The following is a 12,644-nucleotide window of genomic DNA, read 5'->3' as shown; positions in this document are numbered from 1 at the left end:
AACTTACTGAAATGTATCTTCTTGCATGTAATATTGTTTCATTGTCGGAAAGACGTCAATAAAACATGTAACGCTACATTTACCTCAGTGTATGTAGGTCGTTAGTTAGCTAGAAACTTTAGTGAGGAACAGGTAAATATGCATACTACATTAAATATTCATTATATATATATATATATATATATATATATATATATATATATATATATATATATATATATATATATGTATTTATCTGTTGAAGTAATATATTTGCACAAATCAGTCTTTAGATTTTATGACAGTCACTATATAAAGGTTAATATAACGAATTGGAGTAAAACATATTAGTACATTTAAATGTAACTTCATTTGAGTGCTGTTTATTAAAATGAAATATGATTAATATTGATATCAATAAAACATTGATAAATATAAATTGAATTTAAATTTATTTAACTGAATTGTTGTAAAATACTTTATCAGAATTTGCTGATAGGTTAAGGCCACGAAGCAAAAATCCTTAATGGTGCTAAAAACGAGTTTCATTCAAGCTTTTTTTTTGGAATGAAATCTGATTCTGTTAGATTCACCCAGTATATCTTGTTAACTTATATACTAGGAAAACCATTGTATTTACAGCATGTAGTTCAGTTTTGAGGTAGCAATGAACAGGGGAATATATTGAATTTATTTTAACCTTTAATACTAGAGTAATGCATCAAGTGAGAAGGTTCTCAGGCTTGCAGCATTAGTTGAGAGATAATTTTTTTACTTAAAAAATAAATACATAAACTGTTACTGATATATAGGCCTACATATATTATTTCCAAAATAGTAAATTTTGAATCAAGATGAGAATCAAATCAAATTGAGAGCTTGTGAATGGGAACCAAATGAAGTTTGGTTTAAATCTGTCACTGTCCAGCTCCTCGAGCAACCACAGAGTAAAAGCACAACGGCCGAGTTTGACGAATGCACTATATATTGCTGAATCCTTTAGTTAGATGCATTGGAAGACTGTTTGACAATAATAAATGTGTTGCAGATTAGAGAAAGACCTTTGAGCAGCAATAGTGGAGGGACACAATTAAATATTAAAACTGCTTCTCTAACAGCTGTAAGGCCACTGATCCATAAACACGACGTATCGCCAGGAAAAACTCCAAACGCAGCAAAACCAGAAAGCCGAGCGCGAGGACGAGTCCTGCAAGACAGAGTGACCTACAACGTGTTTTATTAGGACTTTTGTATGACTCGAAAGCAAGCCATATTTCCTGAGATATGAAATGGAGTTGTGTGAGTTTGCCATTAATTGCATTCTATGGATTAAGATATTCAGAGAAGCCGGAGAGAGCAGAGAGATAAAGTGTATGTCAGGATGCTGTGACTCAGCGGGGGAAGTGGCCCTGCAGTGGCGATTTAGAGAAGCGCTGTCAGGAGCCATAGACTGAAGCTGATAAAACACATCATTTATTTAGTCACACACAAAATAGATAAATCTTCTGATACAATCAGCAGTAGACTCCTAAAAGACAAAGTAGTTAGTTTCATTTTGGGCTACATGCCCAAACTTTTCCAGTCAACTGTGATCCCTCCTGCCAAGCCGTCGCTGTCAGTAATTACTATCATTAGGAAGTCTTCATTCCAGTCTAGAAGAGATGTACGTTACGCTATGTTTAACATCTCTGTCATTTCAGATGTAGTCTGTTTCAGTCACTCAACATGTGCTTAAAGGGAATTTTAAGGCAGATACCGAATCCGCTGTTCATTGCTACCACAAAACTGAACTATATGCTGTATATACAAGGGTTAAATAACTAAACAAGACCTACTGGGTGAATCTAACGGAAACGGATTTCATGCCAAAAAAAAAACAAAACAAAGCCTGAATGAAGCCTGTTTCTAGCACCATTAAGGATTTTTGCTTCATAGGCTTAACCTCTCCCCAAATTCTAATACAATATTTTACAATCAATTTTTAATATAATTTTTTTTTATCTCCTTAAATAAATGCAGTTAAACTATTATAAATTTTAAATCGATTTTTTTTTTTTTTTTTTTTTTTTTTTTTTTACGGTAATACTTTACAATAAAAAATATTAGTAACAAGACTGAAGAGAAGAAAAATCATACAGGTTGGTGAGGGTGAGTAAATAATAACAGCATTTTTATAATTTATATTTTGGGTGAAATGTACTGTTTTACTTATTGTTTTTTGGGATTGATTCTTATTTTATTTTGGCATAGGAAAATGACAGTAACTACATTTGCAACTCGGGATGCCCACATAAGTGCCACAGCACAATGAATCAGACCATGTGTCATGTGAGTATATTTATGAATTCCAGAACTTGATGTAGAATCCATGTACTATATACCATGATTTGACCATGAATATAAGCTGGTGTTGTGACATTTACACACAGAATGCGTGTAGTGTTTGACCCTGTTTCCGTTGTTTCAGTCTTCTAGGAATTGATCGTATGACCTTTTTGTTTATGGAACTTCAGCAGTAAGAGTTCTTATATTATCTGTTAAAGAACCCTGATCTGGTGCTATGTAGAAACATTTATTTATTTATTTTTGTAAAGGAATAGTTCAACCAAAAATGAGATTTCTTTTAATCATGCTGATGTTGCTCCAAACTCATGACAATGAACACAGAAGAAGAAATTTTAAACATTGTACCTATAATTCTTTGCGATCACTGGACAGTCAGTGCAAGTCAGTGAGTTGAACTTTAAAAAGCTGGGTCAGTCTGATTTTTGAATGAATCATTCAGTTCGGTTTTGTGAACTGATTAATTTATAAAAATCAGACTCAAAAGAATGAATACTGTAGAACTACAGTAGGTTGGATGTCAATATTCTCAAAAGTAATAATAATAATAATAATAAACAAGTCACATGTGCCAGCATATTCTTCAAAATATGTGAATTACTGTATGACAGAATTTTCATATTTGGGTGAACTGTCCCTTTAAGAGTTTAACTAATCTGATCTGGAGAAAGAATTAATTGTTCTCACATGAAAGGCTGTTACCTTATTGTATTGCCCTTGAATGATAATAATTTGTGTCAGAATTTAAGCCTAAACCTAATTGACTTAATTGAAACCCCCTACTGTTGGGCTGCACTAGGAAAAACATTCTGTACTTGTATATTTTTATCATAATAATGTGTTAGCATCTGGTTTGAGACTCAGTTTGCTTTGTTAATGTGAGATTGTAGCACAGTGTAGAAATGTTCTGCAGCAACAATGCTGCTCCTCCAAAACGAAAAAAAAAAAAAAACTACAAAGCTGTTCTTTTTGCTCAGAAATGGATTTACTTGGCAGCGAGTGGGACTGCCAGACTGCTGAAATCTCTGCATATCACTTTCTCTTTCTCTCTGCATGCACACAGACAGACAAACTCAAACATCTCTTTATTGATTTGATGCATGACTTATGCAACAGAATTGCTGTTTTGAAGGAGTCTGAAGAGGCTAGCCTACTTTATAAAATCACTTTCAGCAGGAATGCCACACTGTGGCCGCCACCGCGTGATACATTTGACTCGCTCATTCTTCTCATTATGATCTAATGCTACTCTTTTACTTTTACACAACAATGTCTTTCAGTGCAAATTTCATATTTTAGCAAGCCGAGGTGAGGAAACCTTTTTGGAAGTGCGTGTTTGCATGCCTGTGCAACTATGCAGCGTACCTGTGCTATGTGTGTAAGAATATTACAGTGCAGTGATGGCATCTTTAGTTTTCAGCACCATACTCTTTCCATATTAATGAATATGAAGGCAAGGCTTTTGAAAGCTTGATGGGGCCTTGGAGTCTCTTACTAAAGCAGAATTTCTAACAGAGCTCTGCACCCATGGGCTTCGTCGCAGGGAAAAACGCAGTCTAACAAAGGTAGACTTCCTAAGCGGAGAGAGAACACATGCGTAGGAGGTAGAAAATTATAAGCACTCAGGATGCTTTAACGCTTATGGAGATAAACAGCATCCGTATCACTGAGCTCACAGATACTTCAGCTGTGTTCACAGTGGTTTACATGCCTGCCCTTTTTAGGTTGGACTTGTAATGCTGTTTGTTGCATGTTTTGGGTTGTTTGAAAATACATGTGTTTGGTGACATGGTCCAGAATGCGATTGCCCGAAAGCAAAAAATCCGTTGCTACTTTGTTTATTTTATATCATCATCTAGAAGTGATTTCTAATGTGTCTGTAATAGAGTGAGATCTCAGTCTCATTTAACGCTCATCTGACTGACGGATAGCCAAGCATATGTGCAAGTCTAGTTATAGCGCGCTGGGCTGTGGAAGAACTTATTTACATGCACTGAGCGGACCACACTGTTGAAAGGCTAATTATTACCGCACAGCACTTTACTGCTTCATATTCAGTAAATGTAGTGCTGTCCGGTCTTATACAAGGCCATCTTGCATCTTCTAATTCAGACTCCCACACAAGCACACATGTGCACAAAACGGCCCGATGCACAAACATGCATGCCGATGGAGAGAAGCACACTTGTGCACACATGCATAAAATCTTGCAAATCCCAGCAGACAGTTTGAATAACAACTTTGACGCATACTAATTAGTAAACGCTATTGTGTGCATGAACGTGTGCATTTTTATTAGAAGCTGTAAATTTCATGCACATATGCATGGTCATAGAACCCATGGATTGTAAGCTTTACACACAATACACTCTCAGGCATTTCAACAGGGTGGTCTGGCGTATTCAAGGCCAACTCTTCCAGTCCAATAACAATGATTTCTTTAGCGCACCCACATTCACACACAATCCACACATTGTCAACTGATTTTCAACCATCATTTTAAAACATCTTAAACCAAAAAAACAAACCTCTATAAATATACTAAATAATATTATAAATAAATAATAAATTATATATATATACAATTACAAAGGAAAAAAATTTATTTATATATGTACTCAGATATATAAATTATATATATATATATATATATATATATATATATATATATATAAGAAATATTAATTTGATCTATTTTGTCAATTTCTGAAAAATTATATACAATTTTATACATTATATTATTAATAAATCATTTAATGTTAATGTATTTTATGTATATACCATACATTAAATGCATGTTCTGTATTCTGTATATATATATATATATATATATATATATATATATATATATATATATATATATATATATATATATATATATATATATATGTATGTTTTTGTGTGTGTGTGTGTGTGTGTGTCAAAGAATTTAATAGTTCTTTCTTTTTAATAGGTTTTTTTATTACTCTTCTAGAAACATATATCCAAATGTGTAGATCATTACATTTAACTTTAATGACGCACAATCTCCAGTGCAACCCCGGACGATGGACATTCTTTGCACTTATCGATGGCTGAGTTGAAGTGAAAGTCTATTTTCATGTGTGTACTTCTGTAGTGTTCTCCAGCTTAACTACTTGTGATAAAACGACACCTCTGTTGCGTGAAGAATGTCAGAACATCATCAGGCTTTACAACCTCACATCTCACTATAACATTCATTGCTCCAACCCAACGCAACAGAGATATTAAAATTCAGCGCAGACCTCCGACGCAATAAATTATGAATCATCCTTGTCTTTTCTCTGGTTATCTTACAGATCCAGGTGAAGTCTAAAGCACAGCTGCCACACCGCTGCTGAAACTGACTGCAAGGATGCAAAAAGAGACTAATTACAAGTGAGTCTATTATTTGATGTTTATTATCCAAAGTAACTTAAAGGTACAAGGATAAGGACAGTCCTCTTGGAGATATCAAAGAGCATGTGTCTTGATCAAGGACAGAATGATTCATTTCAAACCTGCAACATTTCAGTCACCAGTAGCAACAAACTCTTAAGCTAAGAAAACCCTGGCTGCAGATCTTTCATTAATAGGCAACACTACCACTTTTTCCAGATTTTTTTAACAACCACATGTAAATCGATAGTTTTATAAAAAAAATAAATGCAAGACCCAGAGGTCCTACAAAACTTCTGGACATTTTTTTCCAGGAGTATCCCAGTCAGTTTCAACGTGCAATCAAAAATACAAACTACAGCGAAAATACAAAGTAGAAATAGGTAGAAAATGAAATATTCCTTCCTAGCAGCAAGTAATACAAAAAAGTATTAAGCAAAACACTCACGCGCTGCCGTCAGTCTCTTCTGTTGACTAATCGCTTACTGTTAACTAATCACTTACTTCTACCGTATCACTTTTCTCTTAGTGTTTTTCTTTCGACTCACACAAAACAGGCAAGACAATTTTATGGGAAAGAAAAAACATTTTCCCAGTAAGTTTTGATTCATCTTGGAATTCAAAGTGGTTAAAGAGTTTTACGCGTGGCACTTGTGTAAACTAAGACACATCTCTTAGAGACATGCTTGGGATGCGCTTAGGAGCATGCAAAGTTTTCTCATGCAATCCTGGTGTCTTTTAAAACATTTTAAACCCCATATACAATTTTAAAATATTTGCGAATAGTGTTTTTGTCTACATTTTTATGTATTACTATATGCTCGTAAATGAATGATGTCACATCAGCCCTGATTTATGATGCTCACATCAAAAACAGCAAAATTTCTCTTTGCATTCATTCCCATTCCATCTGTTCAGTATTACAGAACCGCAGCAAAGCTCATTTAATATTCTATGTGAAAAAATGCATTACCTCTGTTAAACATTCCTTTTGTCTGCAATCTTGCATTTTTCCTCTTCTTTGCCGTATTTCAAACTGTTCCGTAACTCCGTTTGTGTGGGTCCGCACGCGGGGAGCGCAGCAGAAAAGGCTGACAACACTGCCCTCACTCATCAGAGAGTGAGCGAGCGAGAGGGAGGGAGAGTGAGAGAGAAATACTGCCGTTGCTGTAGTAGAAAACACACACGTCTGGCGTTTGGGATGCTGCCTCGCCTCAGGATGCTTCTGTCTCCTAGCAACAACAATTGATCTGGAGAGGATGCATTTTTTATTGGCCAAAGAGAGAAAACTCACCTTTAAACAATTAATACTAGTTGCACGCACAAACGGGTTAAGATCAGCTACCTAGATAATGCATTTGAGAGGTTGGAAGGTATAGACAGAGAAAAAGAGAGAGAGCAACAAACATTACGTACTGGGGCACATGGTCAGGGTCTCAGGTGTGCGCAGTTCTCAATTCTGTCCACAGTCATAATTATATTAGTAATATTAATGCATAGATCAACAATATGAATAGCATATAAACACTTTGCATATTTTTCAGATCTATTCAAATGCAATTCAATTTAAGGTAATTGTTTAGATAACCAGTTTAACATCTGCAGTCTGTCATCCTTATTGTGTGTGGCTACACTCCTGTCTCATTTTGCTTACCCTATTGAGATGTCCGGACACTTGTAAACACTTGAGCATGTTGTGCTTTACAGTGGAGGATGTGCAGTTAGATTTCTGTCCTTCAGTACTAATCCATTCTGTCTCAGACGTGATGTCAACGAGGTCTGTCGGGTGATATTAAAATGCAAGCATTTAAGGCTGTGGTTCCCCTCGAATGGGCTGCAATTGGATGGAGCAAAGGTGCGTGCATAGCTGCCCTTGTGTGTGTGCGCTCTGCTTTGTCCACACTTAACTGCATGAAAAATACAAAATGTTCGTTTGAGAAGGAAAAAATGTAATAATTGATTCACTCTTAATTATTGATGCCTTTTTTAAGTGGCTGAAATGTGGAGTGGAATTCGGAAATGAGGATGTTTAACTGATTGTTGTGTGTTTGTTTGTGCGTGTGTGTGATAAACTAGTTGGCATGCATGGTGTGATGTTTAGCTAATGTAGTACAAGCACTGATGTGAGGCATTAATGCACACCTATCACACAAACACACCTAGCTAAATGTAGGCAGAAATATATATATATATATATACACACACACACACACACACACACACACTATTACAGTATTTTTAATTAGATATTAATAAGAATATTTATATATTTATTTTGAGTAAAAAATTTTCCACTCCCATTAGAAAGACTGAAACAATATTTTTTCTTGTAAAACATACTCCAACAATCTTAACAAATACTACTAATACTAATATAGATCCACGTTCTTTTCTTAACAGGACATCCATAATTTATATAGTTTTGTTTTCAGGAAAATGTTCCTAAAATATGAGCTTAAAATGAGTATATCTTTATATAAAGGTGTTTTTCATGTTAGTGACATGATTTACGTCTTTATATGCATTTGTACATTCTAATATTTTATGTTAAAGTTAAAATAATGCATTTTTACAGTATAAAAAGAGACGTAAGGCGGTGGAGTCAAATCTTGAAACAATGTTTGTGGCATTTTAATGGTGACCTCCAATAGTGAGTAATGTGCAGCAAGGGGAAAGGAAATAGGCAGCATTTATTAATACCACACCGGGTCTGCCGCTAAACAAATGAGACTTGAGAGGAATTATTTGAGCAAGAACCCTCCGGGGTGTGCTGTTAGACCACCTCCATTTCCCTCCCTCCCTCTCTTTCCTTCATTCTCACTTTCTATCTCTCTTTCATTCTCTGGTTCTGTCCTCTAAAAGTGACAGATAATCTAACAGGCCGTTTGCAGCTACATATAAGATTTACAAATGTGCCAGTGTTACTGCATGGGGATGCATGTTGTTGAAAATGAGTAGTGACTTCCAGATGGAAGACTTTTATTAGTCGCCTACCAATGTGAATTATGTAACCTCTCTGTCATTAATATCTCTATTGAGGCATGTAATCGCTAAATTTAAAGTTCTTGCTGGGTGTTCTGAGGTGGAATATGTTGTGTTTATACAAATGAATATGTGGATAAAAGCATCTATAAATGGGTCTACGGGCAATTGTTTTACTAATAATACAATTCATATTACTGTGCCCCTATATATATATATATATATATATATATATATATATATATATATATATATAATATACACACACACAGGAGTTTAGATCAGAAATGGGCACTTAAGTTTGCAGTCTGAAGCCTAAGAGTATAAACATAGCATAGAAAGATAAAAGAGAATATCAGAACATCTCAACTAAGCACAACAATCAGTGCTTAGCTGGATTGCCCTTGACCTCTCTTTGCCTCATCTGAATAGGAGTGAATGCTATGATCAGCCTGTCAATCAAAGCTGTTTCCCAGTGTAGTTTCTCAGAGCCCTGCTGCTGGTACTGCAACTTTGATGGATGCCTCTAAAGCAACAGTCTCCTCTCCACGCTGGGCCTCTGAAGAATAGAGTCTTTGTACGTTTGCATACATGTATGCTGGACAGAACTGCTTTGTTTGGTCAAACGCCTCTCTCTCTTTCTCTCTCTGTCTCTCTCTCTCTCTCTTTCTCCCACACACACACACACACACACACACACACACACACACACACACACAAATGTACACACAAACACCCATACACAGTTAAGCCTGATCTTTTGTGGTTGGTGCCTCTCCATATAGTCCAGCTGAGTTCTTGATAAAAGAGAGGGGGGAAGAGGAAGTAAAAAGTGAAGTTTGGGATTAGAAACAAGGGAGGAGGGAAACAGAGTTAAAAAAGGAAGTTGGAATAGAAAAGTGGGAATTTGGTAAGGAATGGACAGATGGGATTGAGTAAAGAGAGAAGGAAATAGGGAGAAGGGAAACAGAAGAAAACAAGTTGGATGGGAAAATGGAAATGGAATGGAAAGATAAGATGGTAAGTAAGGATGGAAGAAAGGATGGAAGGAACAAACAAAGAAAGGGAAAAACAAACAAATGAAGGAAGGAGGAAAGGAACAAACGAGGGAAGGAAATAAATGAATGAACAAAGAAGGGAAGGAACTAAAAAGGAAGAAAGGAATGAATGATAGAAGGAAGGAATGAACAAACTAAAGGAACAAACAAGGAAATGAAAAAGGAAAGGAAGGAAAGTTATGTAAAAGAAAGGATGGAATGACAGACGGAAAGGTAAAAAGCAAAAATAATTTAGGAAAAGAAGGGAATCAAAAAGGGATGAAGTGAAAGGAAGGAAGGAAAATAAGGGAAGGAAGAAATAAATGAAGCAAGGAATTAAAAATGAAGGAGGAAGGAAAGCAAAGTTATGTAAAATACTGAAATTTATGACAGACAGAAAGGTAGGAAAAGAAAGGAAGGAATGACAGAAATGGAAAGATAGGTAACAAAAAGAAAGAAGCAAAAAGAAAGACAAAAGGAAAAAGAGAAAAATGAAGGAAGGAAATGAAAAGTAAGGAAGGACTAACAGGGAAGGCAAGGTAGGAAGAAATAAAAATAAGAAGAAATAAATAGTAATTTAAAGGAAAGGAAATGGAAAGGAAAAGGAAGAAGCCCACCCTCTCACACGTCCCCCCACAGACCTTTTCATGTGCATCATCAGAGTCAATGCGAGAGAGTGAGAAATAGAGAGAGCAAAACAGTGAAAGAGAGAGTTTAACACTTCCCCCACATAGGGTGAGTCCATCTGTTCCCCCTCTGTAGACATCCATGGCCTTAATGTTCAGCACAGTCCACATATTAATACGATTATCAATGGCTCATTTATCAACTGCACAATGGCAGCCATGCTCCACTGATTGATTACAGTTCAGTCTGTGCACACACATACACAGCCACGGAGGCCTTTCTGTACATCAGATCTACCATAACTAACCCATCAATCCAACAGAAACAAGACCTAAAAGCTTTTGAACATGTTGATGACATTTTTAACTGTGTGCTGTTTATTTCCAGAGACTTAAGTTACATGATGCAACCACCGACTGAAGAGACGAGATCAAGAGTCACCTTGACTTGACAAGATCTGTGAAGTACTGGTTCTAATAATTCAGTACAAATTCTGACTTTGAATAAAACATTGACTCATCTGTGTCTCTTTATAGTCACAAAGGAGCACCTTAACATCTTTAACTGAGTGTAGAAGATCACTAAATAAGCATCAAGCATACACCTGTTGCACGCTGTGATTAGCCATCCGGGGTGTGTGAAGGTGAGTCGTCATGTGTCTGTTAATTTGGGGACTTTTTATGGCAATGACTGCGGGGTTGGACGGTAATTAGTTTTGGTAACGGAGGCATGGACACCAGATTGAGGCTGTAAAACTCACCAACCTTCAAAGTATGTCAATGACCTTAAAGACCAATCTAGATTTTAAACTTGTTTCCTGTGTGATACATTGAACTTTTTACTCTGGCATTGAGGTTCTCGATAGATAGATAGATAGATAGATAGATAGATAGATAGATAGATAGGCCACTGAGTAATTCTTTTAGAAAACACTCAGTATACCCTATGAACGTCATAGCAATGCAAAAACAAAATTTTGAAAAAAACAAAATTCATAATACCATACCAGTGGCCTGGCAACCACTGACAACACCCTAGAAACACCCTAGTATCCCCTAGCAACAGCATAGCAAACACTAGGTTACTACTACTAACGTAGTACTGCTAACACCTAAGCACCTTGTGAGTCTGAGTGTTGTTAGTGTGTTGCTGTGCAGTTGCTAGGGTTCAAAGTGATATGCCTTAAAGATGCATCATTTAATATTGCCAGTTAGCTTTTGAAAAGGATACTGCAATTCAAATTCAAAATATTGTTTCTCCCCCCCTCCCCCCCTTGACTTGATGCTCATGCGGGTTGCCAGATTGAGGACATGCAACAGGAACAACAGCAACTGACAATGGAAGATGCCGAGCCTTACAAGTTGATGAGTTGATTTATCTGTGTTTTAATATGCCTCTGGTCATAGAGCTTTTTAGATGGATGCTGAGACTTTTTAGGTCGGGTAGAATCTGCGATCTCAGACCCCGTTTGTTTGCTGGCTTCCATGGATATGAGCAATACGCCGTGTTTTCTGCCAACTGTTGAAATACTATTGGGTAAATTGGCAGTTGGCAAAATCACACAGACCAAAACAAAAACAGACATTTCCGACACGGAACACCAATTTTAAAGTAGAATATCTGGCTGTAGCGTTGTTTTTAATAGAATCAAGTTTGTGAATTTGGCATGTTTCCTAAATATCTGCAAACATATTATGATATTTTTAATGCTTTAGTACAGACAAAAAAATTACATACAGCGTACTTTAAATAAAAACTTGTAGTGTACCAAGACTTTATTTCTTTCATAGGAAACAGAGCAACATCCTCTTTGTGTCGTTGGCTAGCTGTACGGCTGCCTTTTAATAAAATAGCAACTGAAACCAGGGTCCCGAAATCCTTCAAAGTTGGATTAGGATTATTTAAAGAACGTTGTTCCCTTTTTAATGAAGGTGATTTCAGTGTTTCTTAAAATGGGAAGTGTGAAGGGCCTCATTTAAACAGAACCACCAGACACGCTTCTCTTTTTCTCGGTCTCTCTTTCTCCGCAGAAAGCTAAGAAGATGTCAGCTTAACTTTCCTGTCTGAAACTCTCAGAAATACACTGGAGGAATTGCATAGACAGCTTTCATTCAACGTTATTTAAAACAACATGCTAAAAGGTGAAGTGTGTAATTGCATTGATGTTAAAGTACTTTCTGCTCACACAGGTTAATGTAAAGATGTAATGTAATGTAAAGTTTCATTTATTTAGGTTAAGTTTTTAGTATTTCTTCGACTTCAACTTATTTTAGGTTA

General features: G+C 36.1%; 1 protein-coding gene across 2 annotated transcripts in view; it reads right to left on the bottom strand.

The window, feature by feature from the left end:
* LOC109083813 (metabotropic glutamate receptor 3-like) overlaps positions 1 to 7,524 on the bottom strand; it is a 37,038-nt gene extending 29,514 nt beyond the window's left edge. The window contains exons 1-2 of one of the 2 annotated variants that reach the window (XM_042775573.1): positions 7,376 to 7,524; positions 6,695 to 6,971 (exon numbers count right to left, since the gene is read on the bottom strand). The gene's annotated coding sequence lies outside the window, so the exon portion shown is untranslated. Of the gene's footprint in view, positions 1 to 6,169; positions 6,223 to 6,694; positions 6,972 to 7,375 lie in introns of those variants that run through there. The other variant, XM_042775574.1, reaches the window with a different exon arrangement.
* Positions 7,525 to 12,644: the final 5,120 nt, after the last annotated feature.

This window comes from Cyprinus carpio, chromosome A18 (genome assembly GCF_018340385.1).
Source record: "Cyprinus carpio isolate SPL01 chromosome A18, ASM1834038v1, whole genome shotgun sequence".
Lineage (NCBI taxonomy): Eukaryota > Metazoa > Chordata > Actinopteri > Cypriniformes > Cyprinidae > Cyprinus > Cyprinus carpio.
This window is presented reverse-complemented; position numbering and strand designations above follow the sequence as displayed.